Source organism: Pygocentrus nattereri, chromosome 10 (genome assembly GCF_015220715.1).
Source record: "Pygocentrus nattereri isolate fPygNat1 chromosome 10, fPygNat1.pri, whole genome shotgun sequence".
NCBI lineage: Eukaryota > Metazoa > Chordata > Actinopteri > Characiformes > Serrasalmidae > Pygocentrus > Pygocentrus nattereri.
The window spans coordinates 1162240-1185000 of record NC_051220.1 but is presented as its reverse complement, the minus strand read 5'-3'; the positions used below and the strand labels follow the sequence as shown (position 1 = coordinate 1185000).

The following is a 22761-nucleotide window of genomic DNA, read 5'->3' as shown; positions in this document are numbered from 1 at the left end:
CTTTCACAGAGTGGTGACCCCTCCTCCTCTTCACTTCTGAAAGACTCCGCCTCTCTGAGATGCTCTTTATACCCAATCACGTTACTGACCTGCTGCCAATCAACCACCAGTTGTTTTTTTCTTTTTCAGTATTACACACCTTTACCAGCCTTTTTGTTTCTCCAGTCCCAACTTTTTTGGAACGTCTTGCTGACATCAAATTCAAATGTAGGCAAATATAAAAATAAATAAATACATTTCTCAGTTTCAGCATTTGATCTGTTGTCTTTGTACAACCCTAAATAAAATAGAGTTTAACTGATCGTTGCTAATCATTGCTTTTTGTTTTGCACAGCGTCCCAACATTTGACAGGGGGCTGTGTTTATTTAAGACAATGCCTTATAAAATAATAAGGATCCCTTTTAATATTTTAAACACATGCACCAGAAACCCCGCCCCTCCCTGCGGACCGGACAGAGCCCCTCTCAGGTGGGGAGAGTAAGAGCCGCTCACTCCGTCTACACTGGAGTGACGCAGAGCGTGTGACGAAACACGCCCACCGGAGTGAAGAGCGAGCGGAGGCTGTAGTGCAGGGGGGACACAAACACCTGCCTCTCCCACCGACAGCAGCACAATAAGGGTGGACTGGTCTCCCGGCTGGAGGGCTTCGCTGGGCGGGTCGGCGCAGCCTGAACGGTGAGGTGCGTTTGCCGCGGTCGCTCGTCGCCGCCCGTGTCTCGGTCCGGTGCGGCTGACGGGACGTTTCATCATCGTTTAGTCGCTTTTTCTCGATTACAGGCCGTGGTTGACTGGACTGGGAGGCCTGGGCGTGTTTACAACGCCGCTGACGGCGGTTTCCTATTCGCCTGCTTCTTCCAATTTCCCCGTTCCACCTTAAATGGTGCCGCATTTAAGGTGGACCGGGGGAATTCGAACAGCAAGCTTCAGCCTCGTCGTGTGGGATGCAGAGAGATTAGCAGGGGTAGCCCTGCAGAGTGCTGTGGGTGGGATATGGGTTAGTGGAACAGACAGCCTGTGTTTACGCGCAGTCCGCTGGCGATGCAGGAGGCGTCCAGCGCTCCTGTGTGCAGCGCTGGGCTGTAGGAGGTTCCTCTCCTCTCCTCTCCACCCCTGGAGGACAGGGAGTCTAGGCGAAGCCACGCTAGGCTGAGATGCTGACACACACCACTGTATGTATGTATGCATGCATGCATGCACGCACACACACACACACACACACACACACACACACACACACACACACACACACACACACACACACACACACACCAGCTGTAGGATCTCCATAGAATGACCTACATAAGTAATGCTGTATGTATGAATGCCGCGGAGGGGTCATGCATCACTTTGAAAGCATGGGGGTTGAAGGGGAACTCCACCGATTTTCCCAGATTTCTGTATAATTCAGTCGCTGTGATGCTACGCCAGTGTTTTAGGGCTGCTGGTAATAAAAATAAAAACAGACTTTGAGAACAAAAGTAATATTTTGAGAATAAAGTCACAGAATTACGACTTTAAAGCTGCATTAACACCAGGATAGGTCAGTATTGTGTCTGAAGGCTTTGCGAGGTGAAGCAGCACCTCCTCGTGTTAGATGAGGGGTGCTGAGTTGGTGGAGCTGCACTTTCATATCGATTCCCCCCATAAAGAAACACTCAGCCCCCCCAGCCTGGTATCAGAGTAAGAACCGGCTGAAACGGCTGAGCAGGGAACTATTTATCTAGAATAAAGAGCCGGACGGACTCGGAGGAAACCGTCTGTCTGTGTTGCTGAAGGAGAACCTCAGTCAGGGTGGTCTACACGGCTATCGGGGGCTTCATCTCCCCCCCATTCAAAGAGGGAATGAAGTTTCACAGACAGTGAGAATGAAGATCAAACTGATCCTCAGAGAGACGGGAGTGAATGGAGCTCCGGCGCCAGTGCAGCAACCGAGACCCCAACACGGTATGGCAGCCCCCCTACAGCGCAGCAGCCCACTCTGTCCTCCAAACATTACGACTTCATTCTCGAAGTCTGTTTTTATTTAACAGTGGCCCTGAAATGCCGCGAGTCTTTCATGGTGGTTTAATGTGAAGAAGCTGCCTGTAGAGAAACTGACAGACGATTTATTCCTTTATAGCAAGAGGATAGTGGACCACTGATGGCCCACCGATGGTAAAGCTGGTGGTCCGCTGGCGTTTTCCTCAGTTTTCTGGGCAGCCCACTGGAGTTTATGCAGCGTGTAGGACAAAATTCCATTTATCATGGCTCATTTTCCACTCCCAGTCCAATTTACTGATTTTTCCTTCCTTCCTTTCTGTAGTTATACTTTGTAAATTAGCTTAGTGAGTAATTTTAGCGCCAGCAACATTCTCTATAAAATCATTTGATATCAGGCCTAGTCGTTATTTATTGCTCTCATTTGTTTGTAATATTTGTCCAAGTTTATTTTCTAAAATAAGTCTGTGCATTTAAAATCTGTGGAGAGATTTAAAAACTAGTTAGAGCTTGCATGCAGGACCGTGATCTGGGTGGTCCGTGGGGGGACCAGCAGTGGCAGTCAGTCAGTCAGCTGGGTGCTGGCCTTAAGACCGATGTATACTCGCTATCTGGGTTTACAGTGGTGGTGATAGGAACCAGGGGTCGCATGACTACAACACAGATTTAGACATTTTATTTACTGTAAAACCGCCAGTGATCCTACAGGAATCCTCAGATTATTTGTTTATTTATTTGTGATGTTGATCATTCTAAAAACAGTGATAAATCTGGAAAAATCTGTTTTCTTTGGGGACTATTTTGCTTTACAGCGCCCTGCATGAACCCATTTTTAAAGCAATAGATGTTTTAGGCCAAAACCTGACGTCCAAAGCTTTGTAAAGTAAAGTCTCAGACGTCAGGCAGCCATTCGTAACTTTAGCTTCCAGAGGCATCAGCACTTCAGACGTCTGGTTCCCATCACCACCATAGTGAACAATTCTGATGCAGTAAGTTTCTCTAGAACGCAACATTTTACACCAAAGCGCTCTGAAAGACTTACATGTCATACACTTGTTTACATGTAAACCAATTACTTAGGCAGAAATTTTGAAAAAAATAGTTCCCCTTTAAGTGGTACGACTAACTCTATAGCAGGGATGCACGAAAATATCAGAGATAATATTTCACTGGATTTGATGTTCAATTATATATCCATTGTACTCTGGATCAGCAGCGTGTTTGGGGTAACTGCTAAAACATGCATTTTATTCATTTTTAGCCTCAAACATGCACCAACAATGCAGTCATAACCTTGTAGAAATAAATATATATTTATCTGTAAAGCTAATCCAGCAGTCTTGGGGTGGGATAGGCTCCAGCACCCCCCCGCGACCCTGACGGAGAAGCGGATTAGAAAACGGATGGATGGATGTAAAGCCAATCCAGGTGGATGCAGGCCCAGTTTCTGAATTCTGCTATTGGCAGATACGTACAAGAAAAACATAAGTCAGTCATCAGGCCACAGTTCCCATATCCACTACTGAGTATTTGGAGTATCAGTGAGTACTTTTTGAAATATTTTTAAAGTGGAATTCCACCCATTTTTCAAAGTTTGAGTAAGTCAGTCGATGAGACGTAGACAAAGTAATTGAGTGGTTTAATGTGAAATTCCCTGTTCTAGAGAGACATACCAACTATGATATAGCTACAGTGGTGGTCTTAGGAACCAGAGCTTGCAAGGTCTTCAGAGTCATTACTTATCTAAAAATTATTTTATGTAAAAATCTTCGTTACTTTGACACGACAGTATGTTTGTAATCATTTAAACTGTTTAAAGCTTTTAGAGGCATTAAATATTTCTAAAGTGTAGCAGAAATATGAAACAAAAAGATGAACATGGAACTTCATTAAAAAAAGATTGTGTGTATACACACATGTGTGGTGGAGAGGTACCTGCAGGGCGCTGTAAGGCAAAGTAGACCCATTTACATTTATGGCATTTTGTCAGACGCGCTTATCCAACTTCGTTTGATCGTTTGACACAGGTAGGCCAAAGTGTTAGGAGTCTTGCCCAAGGACTCTTATTAGTGTAGTGCAGGTTACCCAGGTGGGGGATTGAACCCCAGTCTACAGTAAAGAAAGGCAAAAGTGTTACCCACTACGGTCCAGTTAGAGAGAATCTCCTCAAGCGAAGGTCCAGAATATCATAATGTGTGACCTGCATCGTGACTCAGAGCCGTTTACTGAAGTAGCCGAGTAGGAATATCAGATCAAATAAAGTCCAGTTCGGTCAGATTTCAACAGCATTTACTGAACGTCAGATCAAATAAAGTCCAGTTCGGTCAGATTTCACCAACATTTACTGAACATCACATCAAATAAAGTCCAGTTTGGTCAGATTTCAACAACATTTACTGTCAGTTTTCTCTTTTTAGACCACGTCATGTGGAATAACTTCCCTCTGACTCACTTTCTTCTCTGACTGCTGTTTCTCTCCTCGTCCCTCCCCTGTGTGGCGTCACTCACTTGAGCCTCAGAGCTCATCGTAATGCACAGATCTGATTGGCTGAGTAGAGTCACATGATATTTGCAGTGCATGTGATTGGTCTGTGAGTCTGGCTGCTAAACCTGAACTGTAAAGTGTAGAAAAGCTACGCTGATTAAAAACAGGACCACCCTGTCCAAATTAAATCATTCTCCATTAGTTTATTGATTATAGGTCCAGGTCTCGGTCCGTACTCGGACTGCGGGCCGCCTATTAGTGTCCTCTGCGCTACACTATACCAACCATAGTACCCACAGAAAACGTTTTTACAGATTTACCACTTTTATTGTTGTTTCACATCAGACCCCTCTGAATGACTTTACATCTCAGGAAAGTGTCACGCATATCACCAGTTAGCCATTAGCGATTCATCAAGGACACCTTTAATCACGGCTTTTTAAAATCGAGTGATGAAGTTCAGTCGATTAATCGTGACAGCCCCGGTATCAGTGCATCAGCAGTTATTTGTCGGGAAAAAAAAGAAAACACCACTTTATTTTAGGTCTTCAGGTCAGTCTCTAACTTGGGACACTGGATTAACTTGCGTTTTCTAGGATGCGCCACGATTCTCAGAGATTAAGAAGATTAAACCCCAGAGATTTTGCATTCGACGATCAGACACCAGAGAGTAAAGAGGAGAAGAGTCTGTACGTTTTCCTGTCTTTGCTGTCTGGAGGTCGATTGTGAAACCCCATGGGTTTAATCTTTTTTGAGCATGACTGGACGCCGCATTGGCTCTCACACACACACACACACACACACACACACACACACACACACACACACACACGCAGCGTGCGTCGACTGAACGGTGCACACTGCAGCAAATAATGATCGTGATGCGTTTGAACAGCTATGGCTGATCAGTAATACACACCGCTGCACCAGGGCAAACACCCCAACGGCACAAACTCCATCCAGGCCTCCTGTTCGTTTTAATTGCTTTCCTGTCTGGAAAGTCTTCATTAGCTGCGTTTACATGCAATGTTTGCCAGTCTGATTGAATACGTTCCAATTACAGATTCAGACTGAGGCGTTTCTCACTCTACAACAGTCTGATGGAAACCCTTCGTTTACATGCTCGCTACAGGTAATCAGAGCCAAAACGATGCGCATGCATGGAGAACCGCTTAGTGTAGACGTTACCATGACGTCCAGTCAGACTGAGACGAGTTCACAGTTGGTGCTTGTTTTTAACCGCTTTAAAATGATGGACTCAGGAAAACGTCCTTCACGTGTTTTGACATAATTGTACCCGTGTGCCACGAATACGTGCAGATAAGGCAACGAACAGGCAGCGCAAACCATAGCAACATTAGCCAGTTTGGATGTTGGTCAGGTTTTGAATGAAGATGAAAGCATTGCAGTCCCTCCCTCACCTTCTGCTGCCCAGTCCATTTCATCTGAAATAGCTCAGATGGGCATAGAAGAATGGCCTGTTTTTTGGCCTAATATGGAACGCCAGAGCCCTTCCTCTCATACTTCCTAAGGAGCCCCCTGAGTTAGTCATCTGCAGTAGACCAGCTGATCCTGACGCATAAATAACTGATATTTTCCAAATTCCAGCAGCGTCTGATGGTCGGAATCACAAGTATAATCGGACAACTGTGAGAGACAAATGACCAAACTCAAAGCTGAACTTGGCTACATATTCGAATTTCCCGTTCCGCCTTAAATGATGTGGCATTACATTCAGGCCTGTACAGGCGCTAGAATGTAGCTGCTGGTCCATTTGAGGAGGAAGTGGAAAACCTGGGAAAAAAAAAAACCTAATGAATAAGTCTTGAAGAAATGCAGACATTAACACTATCCCTGTGGTGTTTATAGATAAATAACTTTTATCAGCTTTTCTCAGTTTTATTTTTACTATTTTGCCCAATAAAAATATTTAGAATTAGTTTGGTTAGACGTTTCATTCCTGACATATAATCCACTGTTAACCTACAAAAAACAGGCTTACTTAAGCATCTAAAACGGCTTTATTTGAAGAACATATACGGTGATTTATACCTAAACCATCTAAACGTAACTGTACCCTGATGTAAAAAGGTATGGCCGTACCGGCCGGGCCCGGTCCAAAGCTATTTAGAGGTCTCCTTTTGCCCTCCAACTCTTACCAAGCCCAGTATTCTGCATTAAACAAGCATCTTCCTTTCCCAGCGTTTACCCACCATTCCTTCCATTCATATGAACCGTTTGACGTTTCTTCTGTTCTCACTAACCCTGATTAAATGTCCAGGACTCAGGATGTAATAACACTACGGTGTACAGATGCATGTTCCTGGACGCTGTGGATGGTCCTGTGGTGTGTGTAAGCGCCGTCCATGCGACCTTGTTTCTAGTAGAGGGGATGCGACTAGGAGGATTAAGGCGGCATGCAGTTAAAAGGAGATTAATTTCGTGATTACTTTTGCTCGTCAGTGTAATTCACAGCTGAGCTTGTTGGTAAACACTTTAAATGTTAAGAACAGTCAGATCATGAGTGGAGCGCGGCTTTTTCATCGTTACTGGTTAGAGGACGGAGTTCTACAGTTACAGACTGTAGTCCATCTGTTCCTCTGATACTCTGTTACCCTGTTCTTCAGTGGTCAGGACCCCCCTGGACCCTCACAGAGCAGGTACTGTTTGGGTGGTGGGTCATTCTCAGCACTGCAGTGACACTGACGTGGTGGTGGCGTGTTAGTGTGTGTTGTGCTGGTCTGAGTGGATCAGACACAGCTCAGTGTCGCTGCTGGACTGAGAATAGTCCACCAACCAAAAATATCCATCCAACAGCGTCCTGTGGGCAACGTCCTGTGACCACTGATGAAGGACTAGAGGATGACCAGCACAAACTGTGCAGCAGCAGATGAGCTGTCGTCTCTGACTTTACATCTACAAGGTGGACCCCCAAGGTAGGAGTGTCTAATAGAGTGGACAGTGAGTGGACACAGCGTTTAAAAACTGCAGCAGCACTGCTGTGTCTGATCCACTTGCACCAGCACATCAGAAACTAACACACCACCACCACGTCAGTGTTACTGCAGTGCTGAGAATGACCCACCACCCAAATAGTACCTGCTCTGTGAGGGTCCATGGGGTCCGCTGTACAGGAGTATTCTGAGTAGTGTTTGTAGTTTATTGTCTGTATTTGTGTTTCGCTCTGTTGTCTCCTGCTCTTCTGTGTTAAATGTTGCGCTGATGAATCAGGACAATAAGTTGACTGACTTTCACAAAGAACACTGGGAGCAACAACAGCTCAGGCACGAAGTAGTAGACTGCACACACACACACACACACACACACACACACACACACACACACACAGAGCAGGGAGCTGTGCACTGGGAGTTTTATGAAATGAGATTGAGGAGCTGCACACAAGCCTAATATCACTACACATTGTGCCGACTGTCAGCTGGAGTGGAGTAAAACACCCATTTGATGTCTTTCCGTGTAGTAATCCGACTAATAGCTCAGTCGGAATATAATATGTCCATGTGTACAGTTCAGTTGGATTAGTCTAGTCAGATTGAGGCTATTCGGAATACAATATGTATTCAATTGATCAAGGTGGGTAATCCTGTAAATAATCTGTTAAATAGAAGAATAATATCCGTGTAAACTCCTGTATCCGATTACATTCCCTATCGGAAGGTTTCAGTCCGTTCTGCATGAGCGTCGCGTCACAGTGAGAGTTTATACCGTTCAACACAGCGGAGCAGAAACTGGCCTACAGAGGAGACGAAGTTCATGCTCTGATCTTTAAAAGACGGCGGTGAGACGGACGTCCAGCTTATGCGTCTCAGAGCACGACGTCTTCCTCTCGGCCTTCTTTAATAAGGACGTGTGAAGGACGTTTTCCTGAGTCTGACGTCATTTTAAAGCAGTTAAAAACACAATCACTGCTCACTGCTGCTCATCTCACTCTGACTGGGCTCACGTGATGCTGGTCGTCATGGTAACGTCTCCACCGAGTGGTTCTCCACACATGTACGTCATTTTGGCTCAGATTACTTGCAGTGAGCATGTAAACGGAGATTTTTCGGATTGTTGGGTAGAGTGAGAACAAACACCTCGGTCTCAGTCTAATCAGATTGTATTTAATCTGATTTGCATGTAAACACAGACAGTGCCTCACGTCACATTGCCAGTTTTATGAGTGGTTAGAAATCCATTTACATATTGCAATAAGGGATATTAGCATTGCGCTGTGCAGCCCTGATCGAGTCTGCTGGGGGGCTGGAACAAGGTAACACGGTGAAGCTCTCTGACCGAGGACAATAAAGCCAAATAAATCATGAGCTCATCACCCCTTCCAGACTTGGGATATGCACCGCCTTAAAGTGTTCGGACATGTGTACTTAAGTGCAAACATGCTTTTATTGCAAAATTTAATACCTAGTAGGTTTGTCTCTGGCCCAAATAAGCATGTTAATGTGTTGAGGCTCTTCGCCGGTCTCTAAACACGTGGGTGGGAAAACCACCCACTACTCTTATTAAAAGGCCAATATCCTACATTTTCATGCATTTTCTTTTTTCTGTGAGTTCCACTTCTGTATGGAGCCCTGGAGGGGATGAATTCCGAGCATTAGAGGAGAGTAAATGCCCAGAAAGTCCCCAGTTTGACATGCCTGTACTAGGAAAACCATGGACATAATCCAAATTGCCAGCTTCTGTTGATTCAGAGGATTTGTTCATTTATCAATATTTTACTCCTAAATTCTTTATTTAAAGCACATTCTCTATTGCATAGTAAGTATAATTATTTAAGCTTAATAACAATAATAAGCTAAATCTGTTGGTGTTATGGCTTAGATAGCCAGCATATGCCATAGTGTGATGGTGTTGCCGACACTGAGCTGGATTAAAATGATTTAAAAACTATTTCACAAAGTATAATTTAAAAAAAAAAAAAAAAAGGAAGGAAAAATGAGTAACTTTGACTGCAAGTGGGAAATGAGCCATGATAATTGGAGTTTTGTCTAATACTCTGCGTAAACACTGGTGGGCCTCCCAGAAAACGCAGAGCAAAACGCCAGCAGACCACCGGATTTGCCACCAGCAGTGGCACATTATACACCTGCTACTTGCTATCAGGGTAAACTTGAATGATTATGCCAATAATCATTGATTAATGATAATAATTTTAACCTACAGCCCTCCGTTTTCAAACCGGCTGAGCAGATAAGACACAAGCGTTAGAATGAAATTACGCTGCATTGGCTCAGAGTAGATCAGGGAGAAGAGCAAAAATAAGTAATGCAATGTAAACATATGTATATAAACAGAAAGTTTAAATGGGTATATATGCAGAGAGTGTACTGCACTGGAGCTCCTGGAGTGAAAACAAAAGACCTGGAGCAGCGTTTTAGTAAGAGTCCAGGCGTCTTATGGCATGTGGGAAGAAGCCGTTTTGGAACCTGGCTGTTCTGCTTCAAAGACTTCGGAACCTCCTTCCAGAGGCCAGCAGTGAGAACAGTCCATGGTGGGAGGGGTCTCCATGTTCTGAGCTCTGGTCAGACAGCGACTTGTCGCAATGTCCCGTATTGGAGGAAACAAAGTCCCAATAATTCTTTATCTTGCTGAGCTACTGCTACATCACATTTGACAGTTTATTAGATAAAAGACTTTTGACCGTTTTAATTATAATTATTACCATCACGTATTTATTTTAGCTGTTCACAGTTCACTATTTTAGCGTGTTGGACTGTGGTACAGCTACATGGTGCCCCATGAACCCTGATAGCAAGAGGATAGTGGACCCCTGTTGGCCCACTGATGGCAAAGCTGGCGGTCCACTGGCGTTCTGCTCAGTGTTTTCCGGGTGGTCCACCAGTGGTTACGCAGAGTATTAGACAAAATTCCACTCATCATGGCTCGTTTTCCATTTACAGTCCAATTTACTGATTTTCCGTCCTTCCTTTCTTTCGTTATACTTTGTAAAATAGTTTAGCAAGTCATTTTTATCCAGCTCAGCGTCAACATTTTCCATGAAGTCATTTTATATCAGGCCTGGTCGTCACTTTATCTCTTGGTTGTTTGTAATATTTGTCTAAATATTTGTTAAAATCTGTTTGGAGAGATTTAAAAACTAGTTAGAGCTTGTTTGCAGGACAGTAATCTGGTCCAAGGGTGGACCAGCAGTGGTGTGGTTAGCGGGGCGCTGACCTTACGAAGCCAGTGGACCGATATACGCTGCTCTCTGGGAAGTAATATATTTAAATGCACTGAGGAAGTCTGGAGTACAGGGACACATTTGATAAAAGTATCAGTCCATGTGTCATAAAAAGCTATAGAAAAGGAGTTTAGCCATTTAATAGTGCTTAGGAGGTCTTTAAGCAGTCAAGTTTATTCCATCAGTCGTGACCGTTCCGTTGCCATATCACCTTCGTTTTTCATTCCGACTCCGTTCATATTGGAATTTTCAGTTATAAAGCCATGGCACTAAACTACATCCGTGCTTTTTGTGCACAGTCAGAAAAAAAATGATTTACAGCTGGAGTCATCACTTTGTCACCGTGTCTTTGTTGCCTGTGGGATTTCAGCCGCCTTTGTTTTCCAGACTTACACGTTCAAGGTTAAGCCATAACCGCCACAGCAGCGGGACACGTTTTCCATGTGAATGATCTGCAGAGTGTATCAGGCATCTTCAGCGAAGTGTTCGTCGAGCTGTCGAAACGCTGGCGTAATCCAGTTGTTTTCTCTTCCGGCTTCCTGTGGGTGAAACCCTGTCTGTTCCCTCTTGGTGCCTCTTTTCTTCGTCTTTGCTCGCTGCCGTGCCGAGCCGATGATTATTTCATGAAAGTTTGTCATGAAAGCCTGCCGCCAGCCCCGCACCGAGCATTAACAGCGGCTTCCGTATTCTCTCGACTGTGAGAAAAGGCCGAGTGCTCATCGGGGCATGGAAATCACTTGGCTGGCTTCCGTGAGCAGATGAGCACATCCTGTTTCAGTGGTTTGAAGTCTCCAAATAATAGGAGCTCAGCTCTACAGAGTGGAGCAAAAATCCACCCACAGAAAGCAAAGCTGGCTTCCGTCGACTCGTTCATCGGCTGCGGTTAAAGAACATAATGAGTTAGAGAAGAGACAAAACAGAGCGAGGGTCTCGTAGCCGGCCGGAGGTCTCAGAAAGTTAGCCGAGTGTTGTAGTTGGCTGCACTCAGATTTTGACTGACCTGAATAAATGAAGAGCCGGAGTGCTCCGCGACGACACACTCTGGATTAAAGTTTAATCGTTTGCACAGGTTTTGCTCGGCTGGAGCTGTCGAGTTACCCAGAGTCACGTAGAGCACGTTTAAGGCATCTTCAACCCAAAAGTCCTCTTTTCACATTTGACTGTTGCCCACAGACGTACTATAAAAAGGTTGAAGTGTAACGCGGTTACTGAGGCAGAAAATACCCACAATTTCGTCTGCCTTGGTCTAAAATAGCTCATCTTGGCTGCTTGATTTCAGAACCAGGCTCAACTCTGTTCAAAACCGTGCCCAAATGAAATGATTGCCCAAAATATTAAACTGTACACTCCGCCTGGGCGATGGAGTGATCTAAACAGATATTGCTGATTGACCTGTAAGCCGATGATGCATAAAGGGTGAAAAGTGGTGTGTAGAGAAAGAGGACTAATTTACCCTCAACATTTTTGCCAAATAATTTGGGAAATTTAAATTCCTGTAAGAAGTCAGTTTTATTCCTGTTTACATCAGAGACAAAGAATTTTGCTAAGAAGCTGCCTGTTAAGCTACGTTCACATCACAAGCCTCGTTGCTCAAATCCGATCTCTGAGAGTAAAAGGTTTTCCTTAAACCTTATTAGAACTTGCAGGTAACTTTGGCCAAAGTTATGGGAACGTTCACTGCTTGCTGGACGGGTTTTACCCTAGAGAAGCCAACTAGCTCTAGGTCTGACTCCCGTCTACACCCAGGAAACAGGATCAGAGAAAGGTAACCAACACCAACACAATAGTATGTACATAGTGTTTTAAATCACTTACATTTATGGCATTTGGCCGACGCTCTTATCCAGAGCAAATTACAGTTTGATCATTTTACACAGGGAGTCTTGCCCAGGGACTCTTATTGGTATAGTGTAGGGTGCTTGCCCTGGTGGGGGATTGAACCCCAGTCTACAGCATAGAAAGCAAAAGTGTTAACCACTACACTAACCAACCACTTTCACTGTTAAGTCATGTGATGAAGCTTTAAAATGACAACGGTCAACACTAAATTGTACAATTTAAGTGCCCGATGTTACGGGGAGGCGGACCCAAGTGCAGAACTGAAGGCAGTTGGGAAAAGAGAAGTAGTGAGATTTATTGAGGCAACGGAGTGCACGTTTCTGATGTTGTAAATCAGGTAACCCAGAGCCGGGTTCAAACTCCCGCTGTACTGATCAGCGGTCCATGGCGTTACCGTTGCGCCACAGGGATGCACAGGTAACCCTGGTTCAATCCCTTCAAGGAAGGGAAAGGAGAAAAAAAAAAAGGAGGCAGGAACGTAGAACAAAGGAAAGCTGTAACCAATGTTCTCAAACAAAGGCCGAGTAGGAACGGAGAAGAAAAGATAACGAGAACACAAAAGACGCTGCCGCCGTATTTATGACGGGAAGGCAAACTTCATGCTTCCCTTCACTTGTTTGTTCAAGCAAGCAAGTTTTGTATGGCTTGGATTCTTTTCTCTTCGTTTTGCTTTTGTGAGTAATTTGGGGGCAATTACTCTCTTTTGTTTTTTCCAGCCCTCTTCTTCTCTTATTTATTTGTTTTTCTTTTTGGGGCAATTTCTTTTCTCAGCCCTCTTTTTGGTTTTGGGGCTCTTTTCTTTTCTTAGACTAAGTACCGTACCGGTCACCCCTCTACAAAGGTGTGACAAACACCGCTGTTTACCACAGCCTTAAGTAGAGGAGGCCACAGGTGTATTGAGTGAGCCTAATTAGTCCGTGGCTCCTCGCTGCTGTCGCCCTCTACTGGCAGCAGGCGGGGCCGGCTAGACACGCACCTAATCGTTATGAAAACTGTGAAAATGTTAATACTGCATGCTTTTCCAAAGGCGTCGGTAGCTGAATTACAGAGGGACTCTGCTAGAACGATGGAAAACACCTGATTTTTATTTCAGTAGCCGCATCATGAACTTGAGGAATGAGGAATTTGACGTTGTTAAAAAGCAAAACAAATCTAGGCACTGTTTTCTTTGACCCGGTTTCATTATTACGTTACTGTGATGTTGATATGAACAGGATTACTAACACTGAGGGAGCTCCGAGTTCAGCATGTTATGAAAGGTGATCTCCGGTGTTAAAAAACAGAGTACAGTACAAACGTGGCAGTCATTACAGTCACAATCCTGTCAGTGATGGCTTTAAAGTACAGCAGACTGAACTAATCCAGCTCAAAAAGGGCTTAAATAGGGTTGGACAATATGACAAAGCTGGATTGTTATCATGATGTCACAGCAAGTGTTCTGAACATTTGGTGGATATTATGAAAGCCTAAATAGGCCAGTTCAACTGGATTTAGTGCAGTGCGATTTGTAAAACTTTGAATGAAAAATATTGTCGTTGTATGTTTATTAGAATTATTATTATGGCATGTTTTATATCTAACACTACTGGGTCTTTTTGTCTGTTCTAACTTTTTTATCTCAGAAAAAGGAATATCATGTCTCATGAAAATTTCTTAGAGTATCATGATATTAAAATTTTGCCGTATCGCCCTCCCCTAGGCTTAAGACTCGTTAACCTATTTCTATATATTTGTACTTGTAAGTCATTTTATCTGGTAAAATCATTCATTGGCAGGTAATTGTACTTGTTTCAAGACACAATGAAGACAGTTTTACTTATTTAAAGAAATAATGCTTGAAACAAGTATAGTTACCTGCATATGGACTAATACACGTTCATCACAAAACTACTGGGAGTTAGAAATAAGTTCAGTCATCTTGAAATGAGAAATATTTGCTATATTAGCTACATTTAAGATGTCCTCACTGGGTAAGATGTCATTTTTTACACTGTATTTTCTGTTTTCATTTGCATTTGATCTACTGTCCCAACTTGGAATTGTTTCTGTAAAAGCTCATTTTGACTGTTTGTTACTCAAAACTCATAGACTCAAAATTTTAAAGCAACAAATAATTTTAGTTTTAAACAGGCTCACCCTAAAGCGCGTCTCAGAGAGGCAATCATTATTCAGCCAGCAAACTGTTTCACTCTCATCAAAGCGAGTACTAAGACAGAGATCAAAGAGATGAGTTGGACTACGGACGGCATGAATACTGCAGCAGACGCACTAAGCCTAATCAAAGGGATTCCAGCTGACATAAAAGTGAAATGTGCATAGCATTTCCACATGTCTAGCAGTGCCTGCGTACAGGTAAAGGTAAAAAAGAAGCTTTTATAGAGTAAAATACTTCAAAGAGTAAAATAATAAGAAGAAAAATGAAGTAATAATAACAAACAGTAAAATAGGCCACATAAGGATAATTATAATTCTTAAAACGATTCAAACTAAAGTTCATTGTGCCATGACTAAGCAACTCACTGGCAAATAAGGGAAAAGAAAGAACGATGAAAACAGAAAGACAAAAGCAAATGTTACAGAAAAAGAGACGGAAAATACGTGATTGCCAAAGTGGCTGAAACCAGTTCGTAATGAAGAGAAACTGATTGGTTGACATCGTTTGCAGGGCTTTTTGGGATCAGTAGTTCATTCTGACATTAAAAGCATTGAGTACACAGTCTTTTAATTTTTTGCTTGTTTTTCAAAACATTTTTCTGCTCAGATTAAAACTTTCTGAATGTTGCGATTGGTCTCTGGATGATGGGTTCGGTTGATTGCTGAAAACTGTCCATGGAGAAAATGAACGGGATTTTTACTTCCGGAACCAGAGCTGCTGAAAAATTGGGCAGTCATGTAAGGGCCCAGCCTGCGCTGCCGGCCGCCAGCAGAGGGCGACAGCACCACGGTGCCACAAGTTCAGGGAACTCCAATTCCCAGAAGCCCTCGTGCAATTTAGGCCCAACCTGTGGACTCTTCTACTTACCCTTTGTCACACATTTGTAGAGGGGTGCCCGGTACGGTACTTAGCCCAGGTGGGTATTTAAACAGAAAGAAAAGGAAAGAGGGCTGGAACAACAAAAGAGAGAAATTGCCCCAAAACTACTTAAAAGCTAAAAAGAAGGCTTGATCAAGAAACGATTCCAAGCCATACAAACAGTGTTTGATCCTCAAAGAGCAAACAGGTGAAACAGAAAGCAGACCTTCGTCTCGGAGTCACAGAGGAAGGGTTTTTGTTTTCTACTTATCTTTTTCATTCTTCTATCTCAGCCTTCGTTTGAGCTCTGCTTTCAGCATCCCCTTTGTTTGCCATTTTCCCGCCGTTTTTATTTTCCATTCATCAAGGTGTTTTTCCCATACAACAGTGGCTCAACCCCAACACTCACCTCACCCAATTCATACTCCATCACCTCATTATATTCATTCAATGCCCTTTCTTACGGGTTGTCCTCTCCGCACTTGGGTCCGCCTCCCTGACGCCCTGTAACGGGTCACTGCTGTATGAGTGTATGAATTCGGTCAAGCTGATGGATATAACACTGCACTGCAGAATGTGGCATAACACCGCAAATAAACTCCATTCCACTTCTACGCAAAGTAGTGAGCATTGATTACTGTGCACTGCGTGAAGAATGAGGCCTGCGTGAGGGTCTTGCTACACCCTGCTGTGATTTGTGTCTTTATCATAAATAAAAAGAGAAGGCAGTGATAAAAGCAGTGGCTGTACAAAGACATCAGGATCATTATTATGCTGTAATGCATCATGTTCAGACAACACATGGCTGCAGACATGCATTAGTCATCAGCCGTAAGACGTGCCCATACTTTTTCATTCAGGCTGCGAAGGCTTATAAAAGACTGCGTCTCTCCCTCTGGAGATGTTCATATCTCACATCTACAGGGTCATGAAAGAAGCCAGTGGAGCCAAACAAGTGCAGGACATAGAGAGGGATGAAGCTTGTTTGTTAAAGTTGACCGGAATAAAAATGGACTTTTTTTTTACTTCCTTGCTCAAATCAAGCACGATTCATCTCCTCCGCCCGCTCCGAGGCGAGTAGTCCTCTATGACTCTATGACTGAACATCCAGGACTTATTATTTTGCCATGTCTGATTTTCACGATCCAGTCAAATCCTCATGGATGAACTCACATCTTGTTGGTATTTTTTTGCACCCAAATGTCCTGTTTGACTGAGATTTGGATCAAGTGAGGGAAGAAAATGCATTTTGATTTCCAATTCATTAGGGCTGGGCGATAAAATGATAACGATAATTATCGCAATATAACTTTCCTCGGTAGAACTACGAGAAATATTCAATATAATAGAGCATTCTCACACTTCCATGTTCTAGCGACAGCCCTGGCGTTTTCTACTCCAAAGAAAAGCAACACTTCTCTGCTGTCGCCACAAGAGGGTGCACTTCCAAGTTTTTCAACATGATTAGAAAGGGAGGGGTGCGATCAGTAAAATGAGTTGCCAAATATACTTTGGCAGCATCTGAAACACGGAGCTATTCAGATTCAGAATACTTTATTGATCCCAGAGGGACATTGCGGTCATTACAGTTGCAAACGTTTATGTAAGAATAAACACTTTAATAATTTAAAACAAAAGAGAGAAATTTGCAACATGTACACATTTAAATTCTTACGAATACAGTAAAGTGGCGGTGTTCCCCGTCTGAGAAATTTCCTCACTACTAAATATTCCGTCTGGCAATCGGATGGACGAGTCTGCGTTTGCCGGTTGCCAGGAGAACGGTACTTGTCCGGCTGCATTGTGCCGAGTGTAAACTTTGTGGGAACAGTTTGGGGACGGCCCCTTCCTGCTCCAACATGACTGAGCACCAGTGCACAAAGCAGGTCCATAAAGACACGGATGAGCCAGTTTGGTGTGGAAGAACTTGACTGGCCTGCACAGAGTCCTGACCTCAACCCCATAGAACCCCTTTGGGATGAATTAGAGCGGAGACTGTGGGCCAGGCCTTCTCGTCCAACATCAGCGTCTGACCTCACAAATGTGCTTCTGGAAGAACGGTCAGAAATTCCCATAAACACTCCTAACCCTTGTGGAAAGCCTTCCCAGAAGAGCTGATGCTGTTATAGCTGCAAAGGGTGGGCCGAGATCATATTAAACCCTATGGATTAAGAATGGGATGTCCCTGAAGTTCATGTGTGTGTGAAGATAGACGAGCGAATACTTTTGGAAATGTAGTGTACCTAAAAGGACGACTCTGTTTGTGTGGTGTTGAAATGCTGTGGTTCACGCCTCAAATTGCTGTGATAGAACAGAGAAACCCAGTCGTCTGCTAGCTGGTGTCTGAATACTGTGATACGCTCTGACGTGGATGTGGTGGGAGTGAGGCGGTGTGATCCATCACTGACGTACCAAACCAGCTAATGTTTGCTGTTCGTATTAAGCTGACGTTGAGAAACTAAACAGTTCGGCGTGCGTCACCAGACAATTATGGCTATTACAAAAATTGTGGCTGTTATTTTCCAGCTGGTAAAAACAGTCGACCAGAAACTTTCTCCCACTGGCCCATTACCCACTGTGTCGTGTTCTGACCATAAACGAACCGCAATTAAGCACTCGGGAGCAAAAATCTTGAGCAAAAAAATCTCGTAAGAAATAACGATTTGACATTTGTCGCGATTTTGACTGACATGACATTTTTTGACCACATCTCCAAGCCCTACAGTGCATGTCTCGCAGGGCTGAAGGCCTTTATGAAAGTCACACTGCAGAATTTTGTTTTCATTGAGAAATATTATGAAAGGAGTCTCGCAGATCACCTCTTATAATGGAGTTATTCAGCAAGCCATCAATGGAAAAGATGTGCTACTTTAGACTTGATCACCTTTAGATATGAATAAAACAGTAACTGTGCCATGTGCAAAAGTTTAAACGCCAGCCTGAACTGGCAACACCCGATCTGGCCGATATCACAGCCTGCAGGCGCGTTTTGTAGCCAGTTTGGAGTCTTTCTGTTCTTGTTTTAGTCATTTTCAGCCAGTTTTCCTTGTCGAGCGCTTCTAGTTCTGCAGTGCTCTTGCATGCACAGGAAGATGTAGCCACAGATTTTGAGAAGAAGTCAGAGGCTTTGGTGGATTTGGCCTTTTGTTTTGGATCGTTGTCCTGTTGGATGAGCCAGCCTCTCTTCAGTTTCAGTTTCTTGGCTGACGACGTCTCGTTTGCCTCCAGCATTTGCTGTTATGTAGTGGAACCCATGCCGTGCTTCCTGTGGCCCTAGCTGCCTCACAACCCCAAAGAACAGTCGATGCACCCCCCCCCCCATGCTTGAAGCTGGCAAGGCGTACTTTTCATCAAATGCTGTTCATTTTTCTCTCCGGTCCTCCGCCGGCGTTTTATTTTTAGAGCACTTCTTATAAAAGCCCAGTCAAAGGTAAAACCCGGCACATTACTGTCCGCCCTTCAGCCGATTCCGTTTTAATTTAGCGGATAGAATAAGCAGCGCTGGCTGAAGGGATGAGCTGCATTTAACTGCTGGTCTAAACTGCTCAGCTGTACTGAACGCTTTTCAGGGCGGCTTGTACACTAAGGCGCATGGACTAGCTCAGATGATGTGACTATGTTTCTCCAGGTTTCACGCTTAAACGGATCTTTAGGTCACTAAGATTCTTTAAAACTCTGTTTTTATTATTTGACTGTGTATATTTGAAAATGCAGACGTTTACGCTCAAGCTTACTGCCATTTTTGGCTTTAGGTCTCTGTATCTGACACGGCTGATCATCTGTAATGTCACATTTCACTACATGATGTTTTTGACCACACAGAAGTGCTTCCATTATTATTATTATTATTATTATTATTATTATTAGAGAAGAAATACAGAAAAGCAGCCCATCTTGGACTGTGCTTACTTTCAGGAGCAATGCAGAAAGTCTGTCGCTGTGCCCTTTGATGAAAGCTCTTTTTGGGAAATGGGAAAAAGTGAGAGGTTATTTATTCAAGTTTTAAGTTTATTTGTCATTTGAACATTTCGGGACATTTATGCAGGCTCAGCTATTCACTACAGAAAGTAAATAAGTAAAAGTAAAATGTAAAAAACAAATTGAAATATATTACACATACGCAGAATATAGAGGCATTTATATAATTTATATACATTTGCATAATGGTAAAATTATCCTTTTATTTTAATTGGTTGAGTGAGCCATTTTTACCAGACTAATACCTGCAGGTGTTGGTTTCACAAATAATCGATTATAAAAGTAGGGTTAGTTGCAGCTCTAAATCACATATAAAGTAACATTATTTATATATATATATATATATATATATATATATATATATATATATATATATAATGTATGTATGTGTGTTATTTTTGCTTTTTTTGTGTTACATTTGCCTAGAAATATATTACTCAGCCCTTGATGGTGTTGCTTAACGATCAGGCTGCATTGCTCTTTAACAAGACTCGTGTTTAACTGTTGGGTCATGGCTTCATTGATTCAGCCCAACACTCAAACAGCTGTGTTTAGTCAGGATGCCTGTAGCATATAATACACAAGTCCGTGATTGGTTAGAGGCTCATTTGCATTTTGCACAATTTGATGACGGGAAAAAAATTCAGCCTCAATAAACTGGCTGTAAATATTGCAATGTTGTCAATATTTTCACTAACACTGACATCGGCTGACGTTATCAGCCAAGCCATACGCCAGTCAGGCTGGTATAGTGTCGATCAAACCTGTGTGGTTTCATGATGATGAATTATCCGTAATGAGCTGCCTGCCTTGCTGCTCTGCCACTGTGTAAGCTGTACATGTACTGGCAAAAGGGCTTGATTTGTCTAAGATTTATTTATAAGTGTATAATCTGAACAGTAACCGTGGATTTCTCTCTTGAACCTCTTACTTCTAATGATCACTCATTTGTAGTCGTGCCGCCGCGGCTCGCTGTATTCTCCACTCCTGCTGGTTCGCTCCACTGAAGCGTCTGGGACGCAATTGCCCCGCTTTCACTGACAGCTCCTCTGATATGATTTGCACTTGCTTGACCTGGTCAAAAGCCTGCTATGACCTGCGGTGACAGGCCCAGTTTTACATCAGACCTGCACATTGAGGTCAGGCACGTAGACCGAGCTGTGAAGTCAGACTGAATCTCACTGTCAAGGCGCTGCCCATCAAGTCTCATTAGTTCTGATGGTCAACAAACAGGGATAGAACTCTAATGAGGGTGTACAGTGTGTTGTTTGATCTCTGCTAAAATCCACACATTAAACATGGGCCTGCAACGACCCCATAAACTGTTTAGGCACTTTACCCTTTAATACATTTTAGGTTACATCATAATGTTTAACAACAAACTTGTGTCCATTGGTGAATCAGTGTTATACAGCATTGAGTTCCGGCGACGCGAGCTGATTGGTTGAGAGCCGTTCTAACGGTGCTGTTATTTCACTATAACATCACAGGTTTTTCACAAACACCATCACTTTGCTGGGATGATGTTGCTAAGCAACGACTCTGACAGCTGTAGGAGACGCTCGAGCCATCTGAACGTTTCTACTTCTTACTTTGCCACAAACAGAAAACGGACGCTGTTAAGGTCACATCTGACCGACAGCCGATTTGATCCGACTCTGAAGACGAGACGACGCTAAATTCCCAAACTGTCGTCTCCACTGAGCAGCTTTTCAGTCGGCAGCTGTGACAGAAGAACAGCTGAACAACCTGGAATCAGCCAGAAATGAACCCAACACCATTCGCCAAACTAAACGGGCTGTAAGAAGCTTTACATGGAGGATTTTAAGGTATGTTTTGGATCATTGTCCTGTAGAAGCCAGCCTCTTTTCAGCTCCTTGCATCTATATTTTGCTGATAGTGGAATCCAGTCTTTCATCTACCTGTGCAGTGTTACCTGTGCCACTGGTGGCTGCACAACCCCAAAGCATAATAAAACTACCCCTAGCTTAACGGTTTACAAGGTGTTCTTTTCATCAAATGCTGCTCCTTTTTTCTCAAAACACAGCTTTAGTGATTGTGGCTAAACGGTTTTGTTTTCCCTTTATACATTAACAGCACTTGTTTACTAAAAGCCTCTGGTTTGTTTCCATATTGTAGAGGTTGAGTTTTGTGGTGAGGTCACAGGTAAGATTTCTTGACTGTACTACATCAAATATAAAGTAACTGCCCACAAAATTAGCAGAAAATGACATTTGTTGTACAGCTTGCTTCAGATTTAATTCTTAATCGCTTTAATAATCAAAATATTCAGTTTAGCCCAGGGCCCCAGACTTTTCATAACACTGTACACGGTGCTCACGGTGCTCACAGTAACAGCTTTGATTATCCGTATTGTAAAGGCCGGTATCGCAATTATGATTTACAAAAAAATACATTGCAAAGCCCTTAAAAATCCCACTGATGAACTGAAGCTACAAAGACCCTTCCTTTCGCATTTTTATCAAGAGTGCAGGGAATTCTGAAGGGCACTGTAACCCTAGATCTGCAGAATTCGGGGAAGTGTAATCCTGTATATCGTATCAAATACTCTGTGCTTAGGTTATGAGTTAGATCACATTTCGCCTCTACAACGTTTTACCTGCCACAATGACAGCAGAGGCAGAAATAAGTCGACTACCTCGCGCTGTGGTCAGTAACGAAGAGCAAGGGTATATTCAGTGGCTCAGAATTGCCTTGCATGACTGTAGATAATGAGCGTTTAATCGGAGCACTTAACCTCAACCTTGTATGGGTTGCAGACGCTCAGTTACACTATGTATAAAATACTCTACACTTCATAATCCTCAGATGAGCGTGAATGAAAACTGGGGATTTTTGCCACATGGGATGTAGCATAACATGAACATTTGCTTTATCGGTTATTATTACATGTCTGTGGATTATTTATTTATTTTTCCATTCGAGAACTCTCAGTTTGTTTCGTCTGAAGATGTTGTGATTCTGGATGGCCAGTTATCGTTCACAGCTCGTATGGCGAACCTGACTCGGCCATGCAGGTTTCTCCTGAAGAACATCCGGAGGATCCGACCCTTCTTCACTCGAGAGGCCGCCCAGCTGCTCTTTCAGTCTCGTGATCTCAAGGCTTGACTACTGCAGCTCGCTCTTGGCTGGTCTTCACATGCAGGCCATCAAGCCTCTGCAGCTCATCCAGAATGCGGCAGCTCGGCTCGTCTTCAATCTGCCCAAGTTCAGCCACGTCACCCCACTGCTGTGCTGCCTTCACTGGC

The 22761-nt window shown here is 43.4% G+C and overlaps 1 protein-coding gene across 2 annotated transcripts in view; it reads left to right on the top strand.

Annotated features, from left to right (window-relative positions):
• Nucleotides 1-471: 471 nt before the first annotated feature.
• ptpreb (protein tyrosine phosphatase receptor type Eb) overlaps nt 472-22761 on the top strand; it is a 50102-nt gene continuing 27812 nt past the window's right edge. The window contains exon 1 of one of the 2 annotated variants that reach the window (XM_037542284.1): nt 472-676. The gene's annotated coding sequence lies outside the window, so the exon portion shown is untranslated. Of the gene's footprint in view, nt 682-22761 lie in introns of both variants that reach the window. The other variant, XM_037542283.1, reaches the window with a different exon arrangement.